At 38.1% G+C, this 11,574-nt stretch overlaps 1 pseudogene; it reads right to left on the bottom strand.

Moving 5' to 3' along the window:
* Window positions 1-10,298: 10,298 nt before the first annotated feature.
* LOC118594982 lies at window positions 10,299-11,073 on the bottom strand (annotated as a pseudogene).
* Window positions 11,074-11,574: the final 501 nt, after the last annotated feature.

Raw genomic sequence — 11,574 nt, 5'->3', positions numbered from 1 at the left:
GGTATTAAGTCTTCTTTGAAGATCTGGTAGAATTCTGCAGTGAAACCATCAGGTCCAGGGTTTTTTTTTTTTTTGGTTGGGAGACTTTTTATGACTGGTTCTATTTCCTTAGGGGTTATTGGACAATTTACATGGTTTATCTTGTCTTGATTTAACTTAAGTATGTGGTACCTATCCAGAAAATTATCCATTTCTTTTAGATTTTCCAGTTTTGTGGAGTAGAGGATTTTGAAGTATGACCTGATGATTCTCTGGATTTCCTCATTGTCTGTTGTTATGTCCCCCTTTTCATTTCTGATTTTGTTAATTTGGAAGCTCTATCTCTGTCTTTTGGTTAGTTTGGATAAGGGCTTGTCTATCTTGTTGATCTTCTGAAAGAACCAACTCTTTGTTTCATTAATCCTTTGTATTGTTCTCTTTATTTCTATTTTTTTGACTTCAGCTCTCAATTTGATAATTTCCTGGCATCTGTTCCTCCTGGGAGACTTTGCTTCTTCCTGTTCAAGGGCTTTCAGGTGTGCTGTCAAGTCACTAGTGTGAGATTTCTCCAGCTTCTTTATGTGTGCATTCAGTGCTATGAATTTCCCTCTTAGCACTGCTTTCATAGTATCCCATAAGTTTGGGTATGTCGTGTATTCATTTTCATTGATCTCTAGGAAGTCTTTAATTTCTTTCTTTATTTCTTCCTGAACCCATTGGTGATTCAGTTGAGCATTGTTCAGTTTCCATGAGATTGTAGGATTTCTGTAGTTTTTTTTTGTTATTGAAATCTAACTTTAAACCATGGTGGTCTGATAGAACACAGGGGGTTATTCCAATTGTTTTGTATCTGTTGAGATTTGCTTTGTGTCTTTGAATTTGAGGTGTGTTTCTTATATGCAGCAGAAAGATGGGTCCTGTTTTCATATCCATTCTGTTAGTGTGTGTCTTTTTATAGGTGAATTAAGTCCATTGATATTAAGGGATATTAATGACCAGTGATTGTTTGTTCCTGTTGTTATTTTTATTTTTTGGTGGCAGTGTGTGTGTACTTCTCTTCTTTGGGGTTTACTGCTGTGGTGTTATCTTTTGCCTGTGTTTTCATGTGTGTATCTGCCTTCCTTAGGTTGGAATTTTCCTTCTAGTGCTTTCTGTAGGGCTGGGTTTGTGGATAAGTATTGTTTAAATCTGGTTTTGTCTTGGAAGGTCTTGTTCACTCCATCTATGATGATTGAAAGTTTTGCTGGGTATATTAGTCTAGGCTGGCATCCATGGTCTCTTAGTGTCTGCATTATATCTGTTCAGGTCCTTCTGGCTTTCAAAGTCTCCATTGAGAAATCGGGTGCTATTCTGATGGGTTTGCCTTTATAAATCACTTGGCCTTTTTCCTTTGCTGCCCTTAATATTCTTTCTTTATTCTGTCTGTTTAGTTGTTTAATTATTATGTGGCGAGGGGACTTTTTTTGGGGGTCTAGTCTATTTGGTGTTCTATAGGCTTCTTGTGTCTTCATAGGTATCTCCTTCTTTACTTGAGAAAGTTTTCTTCTATGATCTTGTTAAATATATTTTCTGTGCCTTTGAGTTGGTATTCTTCTCCTTCCTCTATCCCTATTATTTGTAGGTTTGGTCTTTTCATGGTGTCCCAAATTTCTTGGACATTTTGGGTCATGACTTTGTTGGTTTTAGTGTTTTCTTTGCCTGATGAATCTATTTCTCCTACCGTATCTTCAACACCAAAGATCCTCTCTTCCATCTCTTGCCTCTGAAGTTCCTGTTTGTTTACTCAGATTTTCTATTTCCATCATTCCTCCTGCTAGTGTCTTCTTCATTTTTTCTATGTCCCTCTTCAGGTCTTGGATTGTCTCCCTTGCTTTTTCATGACTTTCATTCAAGGATTTATTGTTTTCTTCTGCTTTAATTGTCTTTTCCTCTAGTTTTTTTATAGCATTCTTCCCATTTTTTATTTGTCTGTTCCTCCACTTTATTTTTTATTTCTTCTATATAAGGCTCTAGCCTCTTCATGATGTTACTTATAAGGTTGTTTTCTTTTTCTTCTTTCATTCTGTGATGTTCAGGTCTATCTGTTGGAGAAGGGCTAGGTACTGGTGATGCTGTATTGCTCTTTGTTTTGTTGTATGTACTTCTGCGTTGACGTCTGCCCATCTCCTCTTGTGTTTGTTCTTGGTCTTATCAGTGTACTTGGTCCAGAGAGAGTTGACAGATTTAGGGAGCCTCTCTCTGGTCCAGATGGAATCTCTGGGCCAGATGGGAGTGCTGGTCCAGATGAGAGTGCTGGTTGGATAGGAGCTGGGGGGGCTGGACTTTGAGTCTCATGAAGTCCCTGATGTCTCCTTATTTTGTCCAGATGGGAGCTCCTCTTGTCCAGATGGGAGTTCCTCTGGTCTCTGGTCCAGGGCAGGATGGAAGCTTGGGGCTGGTCTCTGAGTCTTAGGAAGTGGCTGGGGTCTCCAGCAGGTGGGTGTGGGGGCAGGGTCTGGAGACTGCAGTGTCTGCCTACAGTCTTAGAAAAGGGGAGCCTTCCTGCGGGGCCCGCCGATTGGCAGGAAACTGGGGCCAAGTTGGTCAGGTCCTCCCGGGGTGGCCTGTGTCTAGCGGTGGGACCCTGGCGCAGTTGCCTCTCTGACTATAACCCAGGCACTCACCTCTGGTCCAGATGGGAGTTCCAGGGTGGAAGGAAGCTGGGGGCTGGTCTCTGAGTCTCAGGAAGTCGAATGGTGGTCTTTTGTGGGACTTCTCCAGGACCCTAATAAATTTCATAAAAATAAAAATTCTCTACAGAGTTGTTTATAAATTCATTGAAATTCTGATTAACAGCCTCAATGGTATTGTTCTTAGAAGTTGAAAATATCATTTTAAATCTTACTGAGAAGAAATAACCTCATAACAAGACTTAAAAAAAATGACAAAATGTTAAAAAAAAGTTTCCACTCAGCTGTATTATCAGAACAAAAGTCAATCAGTGGCAAAACCAGAAATAAAACACAAAGATGTTATATTTATTCATAATTCAACTTACATATGAAGATACCTCAACCTTGAAGATAAATCACAGGCTGAGGCCTGGTGAGTCAACCATTCTGAAGACATCAGAGCCAGGACTGAGAGGAGGCAAAAGTGGAGTCTAGGGCATGAAATTTAAGATCTCCTCTCTTCCCTCTCCCCTCTTCTTCCATCCTTTGTCTTCTTGGTATGTATACTAGTTACTTTTATATCAACTTGACATAAGACAGAGTCATTGTAGAAGAGGGAATTGAGACAATATCCCCACTAGCTTGGCCTGTGGGCAAGTCTGTAGTACATTTTCTTGATTGATGACTGATGTGTAAGGGGCCAGCTCATTGTGAGAAGTGCCACCCCTAGGCCAGTGCACCTGGGTACTATGAGATAGCACCTCAGCAAGCCATGAGAAATAAGTCAATAAGCAGTATTGTATTTAAATCTGGCACAAAAAGAGACTATCTTGCCCAATCCTAGTTCAGGGTTTAGATTACTACATGAAGGCTAAAGGATCCCACAAATTAACATCTAAATTAAATCCTCTTGACCATGAGATCTTAGTGACATATTTATCTTCAAGGAGCTTTATTTATAATTACTCTTGACAGTCATCTATTTGTCTCTTGGTAAATACAGAACAATTAACAGAAACTACATGGTTGAAATTAATCTTCCTGAAATTATCTCACACACTTCTTTGCTTTGATTAAATCTGAGAATAGAGTATTTCTTAAAATTTGATCAAGTTGTACACTGGCATCTGAAGATAAGATCTGTGTGCTTTGTTTTCTTTGAACTGCAAATAAATCACTACTCGACTATGAAACAATTTTCTATAATCCTCATATGAGAAAAAATTAAAGAGACAACTATTCAATTTGTCTTCCCATCTTTGTTGTTATCCTCTATGCTGACAGCCACTTCCTATTATCCACTTATAAAGCAAGTGATGGCTGGAGATTTTCTTCATTCTTCCACATTTTGACATGCCTTTCAATGACTCAGCATCAGTGCAGATGCCCACACAGAAGCCTTCCTCTCTGCTCTATATTGTTCTCATCTTCAAAGGTCTCCTTTCTGTTGTGGGAATTCGATTTGGCCCATTGCATCAGCGTCCCATTTCCCCTTTCTTCCTCTTTACTCAGCGTTATCGCACAGCCAGAATAAATTCTTTCTCTAAATTGTTCCACATCCAACATCTGTGTTCCAAACAGGCCACAACTTCCTCTTCCTGATGTGTGTTCAGTTCTATACTCTGACGATTCTAGGACCCCATGACTTCTATTCCGCTGCAACCTTCAGTGTTTCTGTCTGTTCGAAGTTTGCTTTCTCCTCTCCATGAAGTCCTCTTACATTATTGAAAGTCTTGAAATCCCAGCAGCCTCCTTTATAATACTTGTACATGTACGAGCTTCATCACACGACTGCAGATTCTGAACTATTTGAATTGGACATTCCACAGAACCATCATAATCACCAACCCAGATAGACCTTCATACTTGGCTCAGTTTCTAATACAATATGGTGTTGTTTTGTTTTGGTCAGTATATATTTACCTGTCCAAAACCAAGTTTAACTCAATAGCCTTTTCTATTCCACAGAAAAGAGAAAATGGGAAGGCTGAGATCTTCCTTTATTCTCTAAATCCACGTTATTATGTAAATTCTAATTGATCATATCCTCATTTCTGTGTAATAGATGGTCTATAGCTGGGCATGATAGCTCCTCCCTGTAATTCCAGAAAGGCTGAAACACGTGAATTATCATGAGTTTGAGGCTAACCTAAGATGCATAATGAATTTCAGACCATCTAGGGCTATGCCATGTGAGACACTATCTGAAAAAAAAAAAGGATGGGGAAGGTGGAAATTTGGTTCAGCGGGTATAGGAGCTTTATGTTAAGTCTGACAACCTAAGTTTGACCCCCATGATGCCATGTTGGAAGGAAGGCATTGACTCCTGAAAAGTTGAGTCTTCTGACTTCCACATACATGCCATGGTGTGTGTCCCCCAACACTAAGATAAATAAGTGTTATTTTTTTTTTTAAATAAAGAAAGAGATCTTTCTTCAACTGGATCGTATATTCTCATCTTTTGTGTTACATGTTGCTACTTCAATTTTTGTGTGGCTCAACAACTTAGTCTTAATTGAATATTGGCCATTAAAATGTAAATAAGAACAAATATTTCTCATATAAATACCTCTAGAGGTAATTTTAACTATTTTATTGAAGAATAATTTAACCACAATGAAATATATAATAGATTTCAGTACTACATTTGTATATAGCAAGATTAAAATCATGCAAATCATACCTTATTCCTGTGTTAGGACAAATTCAGGAAAAAAGAAAGAACAAACAATGAAGGATTAAAGATAATGAGAGAAAAATGAGGATATGAAATAATAATAAGGAAACTAGAAATGCAAAGCAATTGGGAATTATGAGAGTCTTATTTTGTAGTCTTTGGGAAACTTTCATTAAAGACCTTTAAAATTATGTCCCACTTCAGTTACAAATAGACTACCTTACACTTACACTAGAAATGTGTTAGTTTTTGACACATTTAGAAATAGCAGTCCTAATTAAGGTTTTTTAGCATAAATTATGCAATATTGTTATTATCTGGCTGCCTTAGAAGGAAGTGAGGTTGAATAATTATTGCTACCAGAAAAGTTTCATACAGTTACAATTTCCACTCTGAAATGGTGGGGCTTCACACTGGATTTTCCACTTTTACTATGGAATGTGTTTTTATACACTTCTCCACCATTCAAACCAAGAGCCAATGACAGAGCTAGAACTAGAGACAAAATTAGCTTAACAGCCTCCTTCATAACTGAATATATGCTCATTGAGACATACTATAGACCCTAGGTCTGATTAATTTCCATGGGTAAAATTTTTAATTTCCAAGATTTTTTTAAATAATAAAGTTTTTTTAAAAAGTGTAAGTTTTGCTTAACTTTTAAAAGTATAGAAACAATCTTTGTAACTACATGCTTTTACTTTGTAGTATCCTGAAAGAAAAATATCCCCTATAGTCTCAGGCTTTTGATCATTGGTCCCTAGTTGGTGCCAATGTCAGGATGGGTTTAGATGGTACAGCCTTGCTAAAGAAAGTATGTCATTAGGGGTGGGCCTTGAGATTAAAAGCCTCACACCACTTTCTGCTTGTTCTCTCTGCCTCCTGCTTGCATTTGAACATGTGACCTCTCTGCTTCATGTTTCTATCATCATGCCTGCTACTTGCTGCCATGCTTCCCTACATGATGAGCTCTCATCCCTCTGGAACTGTAAGCTAAAGTACACTTTTTTTTTTTTTTTCCAAAAGTTACTTTTGGTCATTTATGTTTCGTCATAGAAACAGAAAAATAATTAATACTTGTTTAGAGAACAGGAAGTACAACAAGACTTGTATGTATTTATCTGTCAACAAAATGTCTTACTAATATATTCTTGGAGAAGCAGGGCATAAATATCACTCGAGTTTCTGGGAAAAGACATGCCTACTGTGAGTCATATGTATCTATGATTTGGTAGAATGTAATGCCAGATGTACTCACATACTAGTTGAAATTATAGCAGTGTCATATCTGTGCACAAAAAAGATATCTGCCTGTAAAAATTGGTGCCAGCTTTTCCTGGCTCTTAGGTAGAACTATAATGGTAATGAAAATGAATGAAATACTTGAAAAAAGTTTGAAGGGTGATAATCTATTTTTAATTTTTTCTGGTGCTCAATGTGTTGGCAAAAATTTCCACCTAAAACATGAGAAAAAAGATTCTAAAACGGAGCTAAAAACAGCTTCCTAGTTGTCTCTCTCAAGTTAGCGGCAGCCTGCCGGTTTGAGCTACTATGGCGGGTTCCTGGCGTGTGTGTCTGACCTGCAGTGTGGCGGGAATGAGGAGTCTACAAGTGGCACTTTACTCTGCTGCATGGTGGATTTAGCCTTTGCAAATTAAAAAAAAAGGGGGGGGGGTTTCTGGGCTATGCTTCTGATAGTTGATGGTACACATGGCTCCAGACCCAGAGCTGGCGGTAAACTGTACTACCACCACTTTGGGAAGCTGAGGTGGGTGGAGCCAGCAGCCACAGCAGCGTTTCAGTCTTACAAAGATGGATATTACACAGAAAATCTGGTTTGTCTTGTCTTTGGGATTTTTAACTACAGAAAAAGATTTGAACTTAAAAGCTGTTGAGTTAAACAAATATGTAAATTTTAAAGGTACCTTGACTTCAAAATTTAGATATAAGGATATGTTGCTTTGGAAAAGAGTCTCTGCTTTTGTTTCCACAGAAAGCCAGAGGCTATGGATTTGTTCCAGATTAAGATACACCAGGTTTGTTATTATTAATAACACCTGTTAAGATTCATGCTACAATTTTTATTTTATTTTTTATATTTTTCACTTTTAAAACAATTTATTAGAAAATTTTTCTTTCAAAGTTTGTAGCATGAGGAATATCCAAAGTAAAATTATGCTACTGTAATTCATAATGATCTATAAAATAATTGTACTGTACTACAGATGGTGTCTGCATGCTACAAAAATGGAACAGGAATGATTAAATGGACTTGGGGAGAGCAGGAAAGAGTAGAGGGGGAAATGGGTAGGAATTATTAGCACTAAAAGTCATTTGAAATAGTTTCATGGAAACCTACTACTGTAGAAGTTTCCACATATACATTAAAATGGAGTTACCCTAAAAAGGGGGGGACAAGACCCCATCTAGATTCAATATGGTACCAAATAAAACCCCCAGTACCTTGAATGAGTTACTTTATTGATTGTTGGCCTACAGGTTCCCATAACCCCTCCCCTTAAACATTACAGGCTATTGCCAATACTGTTGGTTACTCCCCACAAACTGATGGTAAAACACTATTGAGGAAGACACTATATTTGAAACACAGAACATGAAGAAATTTAGCTGAAGGTACTATGCATGCTACCAGAGGACAGAAGTAGTCATCAGTATAACTGATTATGAACCCTGTGTGCTATCTGCAAGACATGTCACTCATTCAACAGTGGTAGGGATGTTATGGGAGTAACCAATCACTCTTTTACTGGATTTAAAGCCTGCTGCATAAGATGGAGCCCATATCTGCTACTCTAAATGAGGCCAAGAACCCATAGCTAGATAGACCATGGGACCTGGTGGAAAACTTACAATTATTCTGATAAATGGACATAGGGGTTAAAAAAAAAAAGCTTTTCAATGATATGTTGCTATACCCATAGATCAGCTCAGCCATCATCAGAGAAATGTATTCTTTCAGATGACAATTAACACAGAAACCAACAACTAGCAAACGGAGAGAGAATAAGAGACTTTGGAATGCTCAGCCCTATAATAGATGTCTACATCACATCCCTCATAAAAGTTTAGAGATCTATGCAGAAAAGAGACAGAATGATTGTAAGGGATACAAATGGATGACTTCAAGGAAACGGTGCTTCCCAGACCCAACAGTAGATGAACACATGGATCCACAGAGGCTGACAGCATGCATAAGATCTACATAAGCTCAAGCCAGACAAAAATCCCTGCATAGAAAAGGGGAGGTAGGCACAAAGCCTCACCCCTAGCTGAGGAGCTATTGGTATTTGATTGTTGCTGGGAGACACAAAGTCAGCTTCCTGTGATGGAATTGCACCTGGTATGTTGACTACACTACAGGGCAAGCCTCAGACCCAAGAGAAGTTGGCCAACACGAAGTGGATACAATGTGGTGGGCTTGTTGTTGTTGTGTATGTGTGTGTTTGAGAGGGGGGAGAATATATGATGTTGGGTGACTAGGGAGGTAGGGAAAAATATGGAAGCAATTGGAGGAGCAGGATGGAAATGATTGAAACACATTGTATGGGATTCTCAACAAATAAACACATTATTTTAAAACAATGGAATGCATTTGAACTATGATCTTAAAGAGATAGGAAATACAACAATGACAGACATTTTAGAATAGCTATTTTGAATTTCAAGGGAGAAGATGAGAATCACAACATAATAAAGATAAAACTATGCCATTCTTTTGCCTCCCTCCAGACTGGGAATACTTTTAAAAATGCCTTAGGACAATCACAGCAGGGTGTGAATTACTTCAGAGGATGCAAAGTTGATGTCATACACAATAGCAAGTGGCTTCAGATCCCGGGATTTAGTGTGATCTGAAAGTGACATTCCAGCCCAAGGCAAACCAGAAAGTCACTTTCTGCTGCAGTTAATATCAAGCAGAAGTATTTCACAACCAGAAGGATTCTGCCAATCCCTCAACACCCACAAATAACTTTCCTATTGTCAACTCAGATAAAGAGAAAATACCCACATTTTATTTTGTTCTTTCATGAAATAAAAGAAAGATAAAAGAGGAGACTGGAAAAGGGTAAAGAAAATTTCTCAACTCTAAACTACTTTTGTAGAATAAAAAAGCACTGGGCACTTTATGTGGAAAACCCCATCCAGAAAGAAGTCAAAATGTATTCACATTCTACACAAGTCTCTTTGAATGTTCAGGACATCTATTTTCAATGAATTACTGCTTATTGGATGGAAATTTTAGGACAATTTTAAGAAAAAAAATTGAATTTTTTACTTCATTAATGCTGCTCTGCTTTTTTATTATCCTTCCATGTAATCTTGGTTATGTTTTTTTTCCTATTATTTCTTTTTTTTTGCACCAAACACATTTGCATTTATTTTCTTTTTTTAAGCAAATGACATGGACCCAAATTACCAGCTTTTTTTTTAACCTAAGCTTAACATTACATATTTAAACAATTGTCAGAAATGACAAATTTGCCAGCATCCATGCACAACTAGAAAACATCCTTAATTTACACTAAACCAGAAATGTATTACCATTGATGCAGTAATAGCTTTCATTACTAAATACTGAAAATAAAATTGAAATATTTCTGTGGAAGGTTCATCTGGCAATGTTAACTTCACAGCAGGCTGACACTACTCACTCACATGTCAACACAATGGGAAGGAAGCAGATCCATGCTGGTGTTAAACAAGTCTTGTCCTAGCACTACTAAAGAGTCACAGGGCTCACCTCAGATTACGTTTTGTTTTCTTTTGTTTAAAGCAAAGTGCATACAGAGATTACAACAATTTTAAAGACAAAAAAAAAAAGGTCCTATTTTGTCCAACAACAAACTCAAAAGTCTATGACAAATAGGGGCTCCGATGAGCTGTTTTATAAATACTTTAGATTAGATACAGTTATATAGAAAGTCGAGTTCGTTTGAAATCTTCAAAAAAAAGTTCCTGTTATTCTCAAATGGTGCTTGTTATGGTTTACCATTTCTGTTAAATGCGTGCGTTGAATTACTTGTTATCCAAGCGTAGCAGGTGCTCCTTACCATTTATCGTCAAGGACTTTGTCTGTCTTCCTCAACTTCTACTCTTTCTTGGCCATTCTCCGCAATTCTCTTTGTAGTGATTTTTTTGCCATTCACTATCTTAGTAGAAGTTGATATTGATTTGAAGTTGCCCATTCTGCTGCCGCCAAATGATGCTGAAGAGAAGGAAATGATCCCCCCATGCCCTAGTGAGCCGAACGAAGTGAATCCTGTATCAAAAGCAGGAAATCCATCCCCAAAAGGAGGAAATCCACTGAAGGCAGAGAATAATGAGCCTGCACCTCGGTTTCTGCTTCCTCGGGGTCCCCTTTGGTTCCCAAAGAAGTCATCAAAAGGGTCTTCAAAGAGGTCCAATGAAAATGGGTCCCTTCCACCAAAAAATTCCCTGAAGACGTCATCTGGATTCCGGTATCCCCGCCACGCCCCCCAACTCAAACGGACTGTCAAAATGACTTCCACCTCCTCCTCCTCCACCATTTAATCCTTCTTTGCCATATTTGTCATAGATGTCCCGCTTTTTTGCATCCGATACCTCATATGTCTCAGCTATTTGTTTGAATTTCTGCTCTGCTTCTTCTTTATTTTCAGGAATTTTGTCCGAATGCCATTTAAGTGCCTGTTTCCAATACGCCTTTTTAATGCCCTCAGGTGAGGCATGTCTCTGCACGCCCAGAACTTCATTGTAATCCACCATTGGATTGTTGGAACAAATTCGAGGACGCGGCGGCCAGCGAGGTGGGTGTGGGGGAGTCGGGCGGCCGGTCTCCTCGGGGCTCTGGCACACCTGCGCTGGAGGTGGTGGTGGCGGCGTCTCCTCGCGCTTTACTCCTATTATTTCTTAAAAATTTTAAACAATTCCTCATTTTGGGGTCTTCTAGTTAATTTTCAGCTTCCCTTACATAGATTTCTTTCATTATTTTAATATATTCAGATATTGAATTTTACCAATTTTTACCACATTAACTGAAGCAATTTTTTTTGTTTTCATTTTAAAAGTTTTTTAGTGTAGTGTTTTATATTAATGGATTTTTTTTTTCAACTGGAAACATCTCTGCTGTTCTATCAACCAATGGGCTCTGTTAGAAGATGGACCCAGTGAAAGCCTGCTTCTCCAGTAGCAATCTATTTAGTTAACCTCTTCACCTCAGTCAGTCATGTATGCTTGTTCTCAGTGAGCAGTTGAGTAAGATAAAGC

Source organism: Onychomys torridus, chromosome 13, assembly GCF_903995425.1.
Source record: "Onychomys torridus chromosome 13, mOncTor1.1, whole genome shotgun sequence".
Taxonomy (NCBI): Eukaryota; Metazoa; Chordata; class Mammalia; order Rodentia; family Cricetidae; genus Onychomys; species Onychomys torridus.
This window is presented reverse-complemented; position numbering and strand designations above follow the sequence as displayed.